Source organism: Capra hircus, chromosome 3, assembly GCF_001704415.2.
Source record: "Capra hircus breed San Clemente chromosome 3, ASM170441v1, whole genome shotgun sequence".
NCBI lineage: Eukaryota > Metazoa > Chordata > Mammalia > Artiodactyla > Bovidae > Capra > Capra hircus.
The window spans coordinates 54938172-54952693 of record NC_030810.1 but is presented as its reverse complement, the minus strand read 5'-3'; positions in this window follow the sequence as shown (position 1 = coordinate 54952693).

Genomic DNA, 14522 nt, shown 5'->3' with positions numbered 1-14522 from the left:
TCTATAATGACCTATATGGAAAAAGAATCTAAAAAAGAGCAGATATATGTACATGTATAACTGGTTCATTTTGCTGTACACTTGAAACTAACACAATATTATAGATTAACTATACTCCAATAAAAAATTCTTAAATATAAAAGGATACAAAAGCAAATTGCCTTCCCAAATTTTTACAAGTTGTCCTCCCATGAGTTTCTTCCCTTCCCCCTTCCTAGTACTGTTGTTATTGTTCAGTTGCTCAGTCATGTCCAACTCTTTGCGACGACATGGACTGTAGCACTCCAGGCTTCCCTACCCTTCACCAACTCCCAGAACTTGCTCAAACTCATGTTCATCAAGTCAGTGATACCATTCAGCCATCTCATCCTCTATCATTCCCTTCTTCTCCTGCCTTCAATCTTTCCCAGCATCAAGGTCTTTTCCAATAAGTCAGTTCTTCACATCAGGTAGTTCTTCACATCATTAAAGTTTCAGCTTCAGCATCAGTCCTTCCAATGAATGTTCAAGGTTGATTTCCTTTAGGATTGACTGGTTTGATCTCCTTTCAGTTAAAGGGATTCTCAAGCGTCTTCTCCAACACCACAGTTCAAAGGCATCAATTCTTTGGTGCTCAGCTTTCTTTATAGTCCAACTTTCACATCCATACATGACTACTGGAAAAACCATAACTTCAACTATACAGACCTTTGTCAGTAAAGCAATGTCCCTGTTTTTTAATATGCTGTCTAGGTTGGTCATTGGAGAAGGCAATGGCACCCCACTTCAGTACTCTTGCCTGGAAACTCCCATGGATGGAGGAGCCTGGTGGGCTGCAGTCCATGGGGTCACGAAGAGTCAGACACGGCTGAGCAACTTCACTTTCACTTTTCACTTTCATGCATTGGAGAAGGAAATGGCAACCCACTCTAGTGTTCTTGCCTGGAGAATCCCAGGGACGGCGGAGCCTTGTGGGCTGCCATCTATGGGGTCGCACAGAGTCGGACACAACTGAAGTGACACAGCAGCAGCAGCGGTTGGTCATAGATTTTCTCCCAAGGAGCAAGCATCTTTTAATTTCATGGCTGCAGTCACCATCTGTAGTGATTTTAGAGCCCCCCCAAAATAAAGTCTCTTATTGTTTCTGTTGTTTCCCCATCTATTTGCCATGAAGGGATGGGACTAGACGCCATGATCTTAGTTTTTTGAAAGTTGAATTTTAAGCCAGCTTTTTCACTTTCCTCTTTCACCTTCATCAAGAGGCCATTTAATTCCTCTTGACTAGTATTCAGTGTGATACTATTCAGTTCCAGTACTGAAGTGTGATAATATTTCACTTCAGTACCTAATTGGGTAGACAACTCCTTGAGAAAAAAATTTTGCTTAGAGAGTCAATATCTTTTGAGCTCCAGGGGGTTTTATTTGTTTGTTTGTTTTCAAAAGGCTGGTTATCTCCTTATCTCAAAGAGAACAACCTTCTGGATACTACCATCCTTCAGTGTTATCTGGTTAAAGTAAATTGCCCAAAAAGCAAAGAAATGTTTACTTTCCTGGACTTCTTTCTAAGTTCTAGTCACTTCAACTATTGCAACTCAGTTCTTTTTGCCAAAATCAGCTCATTTGCCAACTGTTTTTAATTAGGTTGCGATAGTGTTTGCATTTTGCCCCCCTCCTCTTTTTAGACTTCCCTGGTGGCTCAGACGGTAAAGGGTCTACCTACAATGCGGGAGACCTGGGTTCAATCTCTGAGTCGGGAAGATCTCCTGGAGAAGGAAATGGCAACCCACTCCAGTATTCTTGCCTGGAAAATGCCATGGACGGAGGAGCCTGGTAGGCTACAGTCCATGGGGTTGCAAAGAGTCAGACATGACTGAGCGTCTTCACTCACTCTTTTTAGAAACATAAATTTCCAAAATAATTACCTACTAGGCTTGAAGTCTCATGTTTTTGCTAATCCTGAGGGTAACATTTTTTTTGTTTTGGATTGGTTTCCCATTTGTGTGTGTGTGTGTGCTTGTTTTGGAAAGTTTGTAAATCCATTTAGTTCTCTCTGAAGATCACATAGCCAAATAAACATAGATACCATTTTTGACAGCAGTTGTTACAATACTGTATGTTCTTTTGGTTATTCTACTTAGTTTTGACTTTTTAAAGTACTACTATAAGGTGTTGACTCCATTCATATTGTTATAAAAATAAAGGTGCAAAGACACAAGATAGGCAATCAGGTTTAGCTAAATGAATACATTTAGAAAAAAGTACACTTAAATAAGCAGACATTTACTTAAGCTTTTCAAAATTAACCTTTCTCACATTGGCAAAAAGAATTTCCTCTCCTCACTATCCTATTATTGTTTTTTATTTGAAATATATTATAGAGGGTAAAGTAGTATAAAGAAAGACATTGTAAATTCAGTGAGGGGGAAATTCATATATTACTATTACTGTGCAGTCCTTTTAATTTTAATGTTTGCTTTGGTATAATAAAAATCTCATCCTAATATTGCATAAAAAATCATTTTTGCATTTAAATTTCCTTGCTCTTAACACAAGATTCATTTGGGATAAGACAAACAGAATCAAAATTCTGCATTAATTAACCTGGAAGAATGAATCTTCCTGAATGGTTTTCAGGTGCAGGTTCCCAGCTACATTGCACTATAGTTTGGTCTAGTTATACAAAGGGAAAATAACCAAACAGTCATATTTCTTGCTAACTCCTGGACTGAGCAATAATGTTAATTCAGGAAATGAATTCCACAGTTTATGAGGCTCCTCAGGATTCAGCTTGACTCTGTAACCCTTAAATTTTTTTTTTTAATTTCAGTTTAAAAATGGTGCTTTTGTTTTCTGCACACATCTTTCTTTTAAGCCCAGAGTTCCCTCTTCTGATTCTCTTGAGAAGGGGTGTGGATAATCTTTTGTCCAGAGCAAATAATTTTGATACTTTAGGGGGATCAAGCTATTTGCCAGTTGGGCTCAATAACCTCCCCTCTGCTCTGTGGGGACCAGTTTCTACAGATGTGTCCACCAAGCTCAGGCTGAGCTCTGACCACAACAGACAAGCAGAATTGTAGGATGTAGAGTCAAAGAGATGTACTCTAAACCTGCTTCTGCCATCTGCTGGGTATATGGGCAAGTCATTTGACTTTCATGCCTCAGTTTTCTCATCTCTAAAATGGGAAGGATAGCAATATTTGCTTGATAGGATTGTTATGAAGATTAAGAAATGTAATGTATACAAAGCACTTTGCAAGGTTTAGAATATTATATACTGTAATATTAGCTATTTTATTATCCTTTTTATTTTACTGTCCAGAAAACACTAATAGAAAACATAAAAACAGTATTTTTTTCAATTTAAAATTTTAGCTCATTGAAATGTTTTAAATTCATTATTTTTATTCCTTTGGCTATTCAAAATAGTTTTAGAAATTATAGCACTTCATATATTTAAGATTTAAATATGAGATTTTCTTACATATGCATTTTTTCATGTATTAAAATTTTTTCAAATTTTAAAAAAAATGACAAAATCAATATTTAGAGGGAGGGGTGGGGTGAGAGGGAAGATGGGAGGGAGGTTCAAGAGGGAGGGGAATTTGTATTCTTATGGCTGATTCATGTTGTATGGCAGAAACCAACACAACAGTGTAAAGCAATTATCCTCCAATTAAAAAAGCTATATTCCCTATACCTACTTCACAATTGTACATGTGAATATTTTCCTTATTTGTTACATTTTGTTTTCCTCATGTTAAATAAATAAATCATTAGGGGGGAAATGACAAAATAGAATGTTTTATGTGAGAAGACTCAAAATTGCTGTAAAATATAAGTACTTAAAAGGGTTTTTTTTTTTAACAAAGTAATATGTTTGCCCTCAAAAAAATAAGTTTTTAAAACTTTAAAATTGCCCATGTGGAGGAAAAATTATCTTAAGGAGGTATACTTTTCCATACTAAAAATTTATTTTTAAAATTTCATTTAATAAGCATTATAAGTACCTACTATGTTATTGTTGCTGTTTAGTCACTAAGTCATGGCTGACTCTTGCAGTCACATGGACTATAGCCCTCCAGGCTCCTCTGTCCATGGGATTTCCTAGGCAAAGAATACTAGAGTAGGTTGTTATTTCCTTCTCCAAGGGATCTTCCTGACCCAGGTATCAAATCTGTGTCTCCTGCATTGTAGGTGGATTCTTTACTGCTGAACCACAAGGGAAGCCCACCTACTATGTGAAATACCTACTAAGTAGGCATTAAACACCTAGTTCAAGCATCTATGCTCTGCACCAAGCAGATGGAAGCAGTTTCCAGCTTCCTTACAGAGCTCACTAACACCATTCAGCTCATAGAGTTCATAGTCCCAACAAAGTTGATGGATAGTTTCTAGGATTTATCTTTTCAAACAAATCTCTGCTTTAAAAATGAATAAATAAAACATTTGGGTTCTATTTACTATTCAGTTTTTCCTGGAGTTTTTCCCACAGGACTAGAATCACAATTTCTTAAGTCTATGAGGAGTAGTGATTTAGCCTAACTTATACTGATAAAAGTCCACTCTAAAGGAGATCAGCCCTGGGATTTCTTTGGAAGGAATGATGCTAAAGCTGAAACTCCAGTACTTTGGCCACCTCATGCGAAGAGTTGACTCATTGGAAAAGACTCTGATGCTGGGAGGGATTGAGGGCAGGAGGAGAAGGGGACGACAGAGGATGAGATGGCTGGATGGCATTACCGACTTGATGGACATGAGTCTGAGTGAACTCCGGGAGATGGTGATGGACAGGGCGGCCTGGCATGCTGCAATTCTTGGGGTCACAAAGAGTCGGACATGACTGAGTGACTGAACTGAACTGAACTGAACTGATACTGATACTGATACTTATAAAAAGCCAGTGGCCCTATCTGTATAATGACAAAGTAAATTACATTTTTAATTTTTATTTCAGCTAAGCTTTTTGTTTGGAATCACATAAACTACCACATAGGATAGTTCTGAAAATTAAATGACATAATGTTTATACAACAGAGATAGAATGCAATAAATGACAGCCATTAACATCTTTATTTATAGCTATAGCAACAAGGAGGAAGAATCAAATCCACATTTTAGGCTGTGGCACAGTAATCTTTTGCCTTGTGTGGATAGTATGCTTCGTAGCACAAATTAAACCTGTATGATAACAACTTTCATATTCTATTTTAAAATATTTCTAAGTTATTAGGAGACCTTCTCTGATCTATATTTGCATACATCTCTTCCTCATAATAATTCTGAAAGGTATGTATTCATTTCAATGTTTTACAGACAAGGAAATTGAGGTTCTGGATGAGAAATCATCTGGCCCAGTTTACAGGGTTAGTAAGTGGCAGAACCAGGATTCAGACATAGACTTCTCTGACTCCAAAGTCTTTCCATTTGCCTCTACTGGAAGACTTCTGTTAATAAAATCGAATTCATAAACTTGTTTTTCAAACTATTCTTTCTTCTTGAGTCCAGAATTCCTAGAGACTCCAAAAAGATGTCTGGGATTTGTTAACCAGTATTCCAACAAAACCATACACCAAAACTTTTTCTGCAGTTTGATTTTGTCACACAGAATAATTTCCCAATATAAAAAATAAAATAAAAAATTAAAGGTAACTTTAGAATAACAAAAGCTTCACCTTGACAGTTTAAGGTTTGGACTGATCACATACAGTGTTCCTTTCTCTCTCCCACTTTGTCTTTTGTATAACAGAAACCAAAGAACAAAATGCAGGAATCTCACAGAGAAACTCCCTCTCTGGGCATCAACCAAACACATCCACACCACTTTGTGACACCTGCTCTCTTATCTAATGGTTGAAAAACTATGGCAACCTTGGAAACCAGATCAAAATCGAGTGACAAACAAATGAAAAGTACAAAGCACCTTTTACTTAAAAATGGGGATACAGTCATGGTCAAAATTGTCACCAGCTTTACTGATACATGTCAGCTTATAGACTGACAAGGTAACTCTCAGGGCAAACACAGATGGTTCAAAAGTTAGTTCCCATTAGGAGAGAGACGGAAAGGCAAGCTGAGCAGTTACCCTTGAAATAAACAGAAGCATTTTCTTAGGACACACAAGGAATAAGGAATCTCCATGAAGTACAAAAATGAACAAGACCTGAGGTACTTTTTCAAGGCAGAAGATAAAATTAAATGATTTCATAGTGAATCTATGATTTTCTTTAATCACATAGTGATCATTTTAGAGACAAACACACATTAATATACTCTGAATTTCCTTCCAATCTGATTTTTCATTTACTTTCTGATTTAAGCAACTTCTTAAGATACTTAACATGATTAACCAATGGTATATATTTTGTTCGATCTCTTACCTAACTGCAGAATTGTTACTATCTTTAATAAGCTCAGGACTTGGGAATCATAGTGGAATGGGGAGGAACACCCCCAGAGCTCTTTTGTCTGGTCATTCCAATCAGCCTCAGAACCTCAATCCAAGCTGACAGAGCCAAACACGTATCAATACAAATAAAACATCGCAAGAGACTTGGCAGGTCTTCGAGCGTTGTCTGAACATTTTCCACTAAGCAACGCCAACTCTGCCACCACTTAGCTACTCATATTCTACTTGCAATCAAAACTCCAACATCTGGAAAGAATAATCTTAATTTTTAACATGTTAGTCCTTAGAGGACTCATGAGAGTAGAGAAAATAAAAAGCCCCCCAAGAATGTCTAAGTCATTTAGAAACTTAAGTTGTAAAAAAAAAGAGTCTTTTTCACTCTTACATTTGCAGTTAAACAGGGATAACAAAATTAAATACACACAGGGAGCTGTCTTCTGTTGGCATTTATCCTGCCTTATAAATCTTATATATTCTACTAGCACTTGCAGTGGTAGCCAGAGTATACCCCAGTAGAAAAGAAAGAAGTCACTCAGTTGTGTCTGACTCTTTGCGACCCCATGGACTGTAGCCTGTCAGGATCCTCCATCCATTGTATTTTCCAGGCAAGAATACTGGAGTGGGTTGCCATTTCCTTCTGTAGGAGATCTTCCTGACCCAGGGATTGAACCCAGGTCTCTGCACTGCAGGCAGACTCTACCATCTAAGCCACCAGGAAAGCCCATTCCCCAGTAATTTCTTCAAATGGTAGCTTTAGCATAATGTCATTCTTGCTTGTTAAATTCACTGAAATCTGAAGTGACTATGGATCCTGGTGGCAATCATACCAGGAAGCAAAAGACAGTGGCATCAGACAGACCTGAGTTTCGATCCAAACTCTGCTTTGTTCCTTTGGACCAATTACTGAGCTTTCCAATCCTAGGTTCCCTCATCTTTAACAGAAGGCCAGTAGGGATAACCCTGCAATTTCAAGAAAATTAAATGGAACACTCTGCAATCTAGTATAGTGCCTGAGACATATAGGTGCTCAATAAATGATTGTTAAAATAAATTTAAAAGAAAAATCTACATGTATCAGACCCCAAAAGTTCCTTTAAAAATATTGAAGAGGTCTGTGGTATGATGTTCAAGATTAATACACTAAGCATAACAAAGAGTTTCCCCAATCTCGGTAGGAAACACTCACCAAAATATAGGAAGCTCACTCTAAAGTAAAAGGATGCCAAAAGATTCAGATGCTGCCCTACAGTGATCACTACCGGAGAATGATGATTGAGCTCCTCAGGTGTGAGGTCCATCCAGTGTCCTTGGCTAGCTTCTGTGGGCCCCAAATCTTCTTCCCTGGAAAAGAATATCCCCCAGTTTTGAGAACTGGGCCATCAGCACTGCTCCAAGAGCCAAGGTAGAAGAGGAGACCCTGACAGACAACAGTCCTGGAGTTAAGGCAAGAAAAACAGAGCTGCAGCAATCGTAGCTCACGGCCAGGAGTGCTCAAGGCCCCTCAGCTGCAGTCAAAGACCGAGAATACCACCTGATAGAATCAGCACAAACCACCACTATGATTACCCATGCTTCGGTTTACTTGCAAATAAGGACTCCAGAGAGGAATCCTACTTTGTTCAGTCAGTATTTATTCAGTCCAGTATAGAAACCATGGCTTGGGTTCCACTTCTGATATGGCTATAATTTTATAAAAAGGGAAGTAACTCTATGAAATTTTTGGTGTAGATGAGTAGCAAATTGAATGTGAATGGACAGGGCTAAAACTGTAAACAGTCCTGATTCCAGCACTTTATTTTGAAACAAGCCCTTCACAGATCCTAGCTTCAGATCCCTTGACTATGAATTGAATACAATTCTACTTGCCCTAAATGCTCCACAAGGTAGTTCTAAGTTTATAATGAGATCATGTACTTAGAAGTTCTTAAAAAAGGACATATGGTTTTGTTGTTATTTTGAGAAACAAAAGCAATTGACTAGGAAGTAGGATGGAGGATGCTTCAGCATTAAAACATACATCCAGTCTAGAACCCTCAAAGACCTTAGCATCTAGTCCAGGAGACTGACATGAAAATAACTATAATAAATTATGTAGTTTAGATGAGAAGACAAATTGCTACGAAACACACTGAGTTATGCTTGGGAGATCACTGAAGATGTGATGTATGAGTAGGAGTTTGCCAACAGAATAAGTGTGGAGGATGTGTGTGAGCAGGTGGTTGGGGGAGGGGTGGGGGTAGGACCCTCTAGGCAAAAGGGACCATGTGAGCAAAGGCAGAGACACATGAGAGCACATGATATGTTTGGGGATCTGCAGTATTCTTATTTGGCCACAGCCTAAGACACATGAGAAGGAGCAGAAACTGGAAAATTAATCGAGGATCAGCGTGCAAAGCCATACTAAGGAATTTGACCTTTTTCCATTAAGCAATAAGAACGTCACTCAGGGTTGTTAAGCAAGGAGAGTGACATAATCAGATTTCTGTTTCAGAGCACTCACTCCAGCAGCAGTGAGCAAAACAAATTGGAGACAATTACAAAGGGTCTTCTATGTACTGCCAAATATGTATCTCTTACGTGCTTTGCTCCAGGAGGCCAGGAAGAGTGAGTCTTGTTTATCTCATTGTATACACAGAGCCTAACATGGTGCCTGGCTTATGGCTTGCCTTAATAAATATTTGTTGAATTAATTCATTGCTATTGAAATGACCATGGAGATTTTTCACAGATGTACTCTAACCTTATTTAACCCTCAATGCTGCAATTCATGACACTATTTTCACATATTTATATCCTAGTCATCTTTGTATTCCTAACACCTGACTCACTCTCCAGCATACAATAGGAGCTAATAAATCCTCATGAAATGGACTAAACACAAGATCATTCATTAGACCTGCCCAAAGGACACAGGGAATGTGAGTACTAACAATCTTTAGCAAAATTAGGGTGTTCAAATCATTACTGGCACATTTCACCCTGACCTGACTTTGCAAAACAGGTAGATCTATTCTTAAAAAGTAAAACAGACACCCTCCAAAAGCCATATATAAGTTTTTACCGATATGTATATACTACGACAAATGTGAAAAAATCAATTAATCAGATAATGGCAGAAGCCCATTACTGACACCGAGGACTTCAAATAAATAATGAGTGAGCACAGTGCTTTAATTTCCAAATTGTGATGAAAGCATTAAATTCAGAGAGAGAAAATCAGTGAGCCTATGAAAATAATTATTAGTAATATTTGTTGCCATTTTTATAAGTAAAAAATAACCTAGTAATTTCACATAAATCAAGCTAAGGGTTGTTCAGTACAAGTTTATCATGTTTTCTAATTTTTTTAATTTAAATTTGTTTATTTTAATTAGAGGCTAATTACTTTACAATATTGTATTGGTTTTGCCATACATCAACATGAATCCACCACAGGTGTACACGTGTTCCCCATCCTGAACCCCTCCTCCCACATCCCTCCCCGTACCATCCCTCTGGGTCATCCCAGTGCACCAGCCCCAAGCATCCTGTATCCTGCATCGAACCTGGACTGGCGATTCATTTCATATATGATATTATACATGTTTCAATGCCCTTCTCCCAAATCATCCCACCCTCTCCCTCTCCCACAAAGTCCAAAAGACTATTCTATACATCTGTGTCTCTTTTGCTGTCTCGCATACAGGGTTATCATCACCATCTTTCTAAATTCCATATATATGCATTAGTACACTGTATTGGTGTTTTTCTTTCTGGCTTACTTCACTCTGTATAATAGGCTCCAGTTTCATCCACCTCATTAGAACTGATTCAAATGTATTCTTTTTAATGGCTGAGTAATACTCCATTGTGTATATGTACCACAGCTTTCTTATCTATTCATCTGCCGATGGACATCTAGGTTGCTTCCATATCCTGGCTATTATAAACAGGGCTGTGATGAACATTGGAGTACACGTGTCTCTTTCACTTCTCGTTTCCTCGGTGTGTATGCCCAGCAGTGGGATTGCTGGGTCATAAGGCAGTTCTCTTTCCAGTTTTTTAAGGAATCTCCACACTGTTCTCCATAGTGGCTGTGCTAGTTTGCATTCCCACCAGCAGTGTAAGAGGGTTCCCTTTTCTCCACACCCTCTCCAGCATTTATTGTTTGTAGACTTTTGTATAGCAGCCATTCTGACTGGCGTGAAATGGTACCTCACTGTGGTTTTGATTTGCATTTCTCTGATAATGAGTGATGCTGAGCATCTTTTCATGTGTTTGTTAGCCATCCGTATGTCTTCTTTGGAGAAATGTCTGTGCTTCAGTATACAGTCTATCATGTTTTTTAAAATAACTTCATGGCAACGTGTCCAAATAAGCTCAAAGACAAGGAAAAAACAGACACTGGTCTTTTTTAGCTCTATGTGTGAAACAAAACCATCTTAAGAAGCTTACTACAGATAAAATTCTAAAATTTATTGGCAATGTTAGGTAATATAAGATGCCAAGACAAATTTTATTTATGATAAAGTTTTTTTTAACTTTTTAAAACTTTCAATAAAATATTTACATAAACTAATGATTCTGATAGGTTACTTCTACAAGGACAAAATCCAACAACCAAAAATTTGAACATGCCATCAAATCGGTGATTCACCTTTACATGGAAAAATGAAATCCAATTTGCTGAATTCAAATTTATTTGCATGTGTGGACACAACCATTTTGTGGCAGAGACTTGCAAATTATATTAATCAAGACTTACTGAATATTAAAATGGGTTGCCCCAGAAGGCAATTGACTTGGAAAAAAAGATAATTCATAAACAAATAGAGCTTAGAAGTCCAAGAGTTGCTGCTGGAACAAAGAACAACCCATCAGTCAAAAAACATAAACACAAGCCAGGGAGAGAAGACTTTGGTTGGTTACAAGAAGTAGTTCCAGCATTCAGGAAGACACATGTTAAACAAAAGAAAATAAGAGCAAACAAATAGCATATACAACCCCAAGGAACAAAAGGTAAGCAAAAATGACCGTAGCCAAAAGGTATCTTCCCCTCTGTCTTAGTCTGTCAGGCTGCTACAACAAAATAGCTTAGATTCAGTGTCTAGTAAGGTCCTTCTTCCTGACTTGGAAATGGCAGCCTTCTAGCTATGTCTTCACATGGTCTTTCCCGAGTGCCTACACACAAAGGGAGAAAGATCACCCTCTTCTTCTTAAGGCCACCGATTCCATCATGACATCCTTCTGCTGCTGCTAAGTTGCTTCAGTCATGTCCGACTCTGTGCGACCCCATAGATGGCAGCCCACCAGGCTTCCCTATCCTTAGGATTCTCCAGGCAAGAACACTGGAGTGGGTTGCCATTTCCTTCTCCAGTGCATGAAAGTAAAAGGGAAAGTGAAGTCGCTCAGTCGTGTCTGACCCTCAGCGACCCCATGGACTGCAACCTACCAGGCTTCTCCGTCCATGGGATTTTCCAGGCAAGAGTACTGGAGTGGAGTGCCATCGCCTTCTCCTCATGACATCCTAATATAAACTGAATTAGTTCTCAGAGGTCCCACCTTCAAATACCATCCCATTGGGGATTAGAGCTTCAACATTTAAATTCTGCAAGAACACAACATTCAGTCCATTAACACCCATAAATCCCTAAATTTCACCAGTAGCAATTCTTTCTGTCATGTTAAGTTCCAGTGCCTTCCGGCTAGAGGTCCTCTAAGAAATATTATCCCTGGGAAGGATAATATCCTACCTGGAAGAGGCTGGAGGCTATATATGAGAACACAAAGTGTCTACATTAGGGTCACAGAAGTGAAATGCTAGCTGGCACAGAAAGAAAACTTGGGGTCACTGAATACAATGAACTGACTTCCCATCATCTACACTGATAAATCATAAACACAACATCTACCCAAACTATTCCAACCAATTCCTAAACAATGCATTATGTAACTCAGGAATTTGAGGAATCTGCAATATGGTCCATCTTCTGACTAAGTACACACCCTTAGGAATTGCTTCTTTGTTTACTTTGGTCTTATAGGTCCCAAGGACACAAGCCCTACTGGCTTTCAGAGTGAGGTGTTTGGAAAGTCTGCCCTCCCGGCAGGAATTTTAAAAACTGGAGCTCTGAATGTGAAGTCCAAACTTCACTCCTCAGAGAGAAGCCTGGAGTTGAGGGTTCCCTCCCAATTGCACGGTGCTCCACTGGCAGCGGGCGTATGGCAAGAGTGTGCCTCAGCCTTGTCTATATGTTTCTATGCGAGTATTTCCTCAGCTGCCAGATGTGTAAGAGTCGCCCAGCTAGTTTCTGGCTCCCCTTAGAAGGAATCGCTCCATGTGGGGCTGTACATTCCCTGTGTGCAGGAAGACTGAAGCTCAGGAGCCTCCTGTGTTCCCATCTTGGATGACTCTTTGTGAACTCCAGCATGAGATATGAATAAAATCAGATACTTTGCCATTAAAAACGTGAAAATTACTTCCTCAACAAACCACTTTCATACACTTGAATTTCTCTGGTAATATAGCATGATGTATTTTTTTTTCATTTTTTTAATAGAGCTGAAAATTGAAAACTACAAAACTTTTAAAACGATGAAACAGAATCACAGACATTGAAAACAAACTTATGGTTACCAAAGGGGAAAGGGAAAGAGGAACAAATTAGGAGTTTGGGATTAACATATACATACTACTATGTATAAAATAGATAGCCACCAAGGACCTACTGTGAAGCACAGAAACTATATTCAATATTTTATAATAACCTATAAAGGAAAACAATCTGAAAAACAATATATATGTGTATATATATTAATACATATGTACGAATAACTGACTTTGCTGTACACCTGAAACTAATGCAACACTATAAAGCAACATACTTCAATTAAAAATAAATAAAACATAGAAAGAATATTCATCCAAAGTGTCCTATCAAAGACAACTAGAGCTAACATTTCAATGTGTTTCCATTGGGTTTTTCCCTATCTATAATTGTAAATATAAACGAGTCCAGATTTTTCTGAATCTGAAGTCAAACAACATTGCAGTAAATATGCATAAAACTTCATTTTTCTCTACTGTTTGCTCTTTAAATATTTTTTCCTTCAGCTATATTTCCAAGAGAGGAAGAACATAAAGCCACAAGTAGGCCAAGGAGAAAAAATTGGTCCATACATGATACGTATAACTAAGTTGTCTTTCAAAAGAAAGGAAGAGGAAGTTAGTTGCTCAGTCATCTCCAACTTTTGGTAACCCGTGGACTGTAGCCCACCAGACTCCTCTGTCCATGGAATTTTCCAGGCAAGAATACAAGAGTGGGTTGCATTCCCTTCTCCAGGGGGTCTTCCTGACACATAGATCTAACCTGGATCTTCTGCACTGCAGGCAGATTCTATACCATCTGAGTCACTAGGGAAGTTGTCTTTCAAAAAATATAGGCAATTGCCTCTTCTGTTGTCTCCATAAATATTAGAATATTATCACTTTTTTAATATTTGTGTATTTAATAAGTGAAAATGAAGTCTCATTCTTGTCTTAGTTTTTATTTATTTGATTATTAGCTGTACCAAAAATTATTCCATATGTTTATTGTGGAATAACATATTCCATATGTTATTCATGCTTCTTTTAAGTTTTTTTCTAATCATTCCCTTTACTATCTTGAGATCTCAGAACTTTCATCAATAATTTCTATATATACTTTCTATTTCTATATATATTAAAAATAATACTACTTTATCATATTTGTTATAACTTCTAATTTTTATTTATTTTAACTTTTTATTATGTTCTTTAAGTACATAAAGATATTTTAAATATTTGTGTATTCAAATATTTGAGTAAAACTTCCTGTTTTCTGGCACAATATATTTCAAAAAAAGAAAATACCTTACCCCCAGCTCCTTTGGGATAAAAAAAATTAAAGGCATGGTCTTGACATATGTAATGTGAGACCTTGTTGTTGTTGTTGTTGTTGTTGTTGTTGTTGTTTACTAGAAAAGGGTAACAAACCCTAAGATATAACCTCTGCAGGATCAGGCTCAAATAGAAGAGTCCAAAGCATGGAATAGAATAACAGCCATCTTCCCAGATCAATCAGTTAACTAAAAGGAATCACTCAAAACCAGAGAAAAATGCATGTCTAGTACTTTC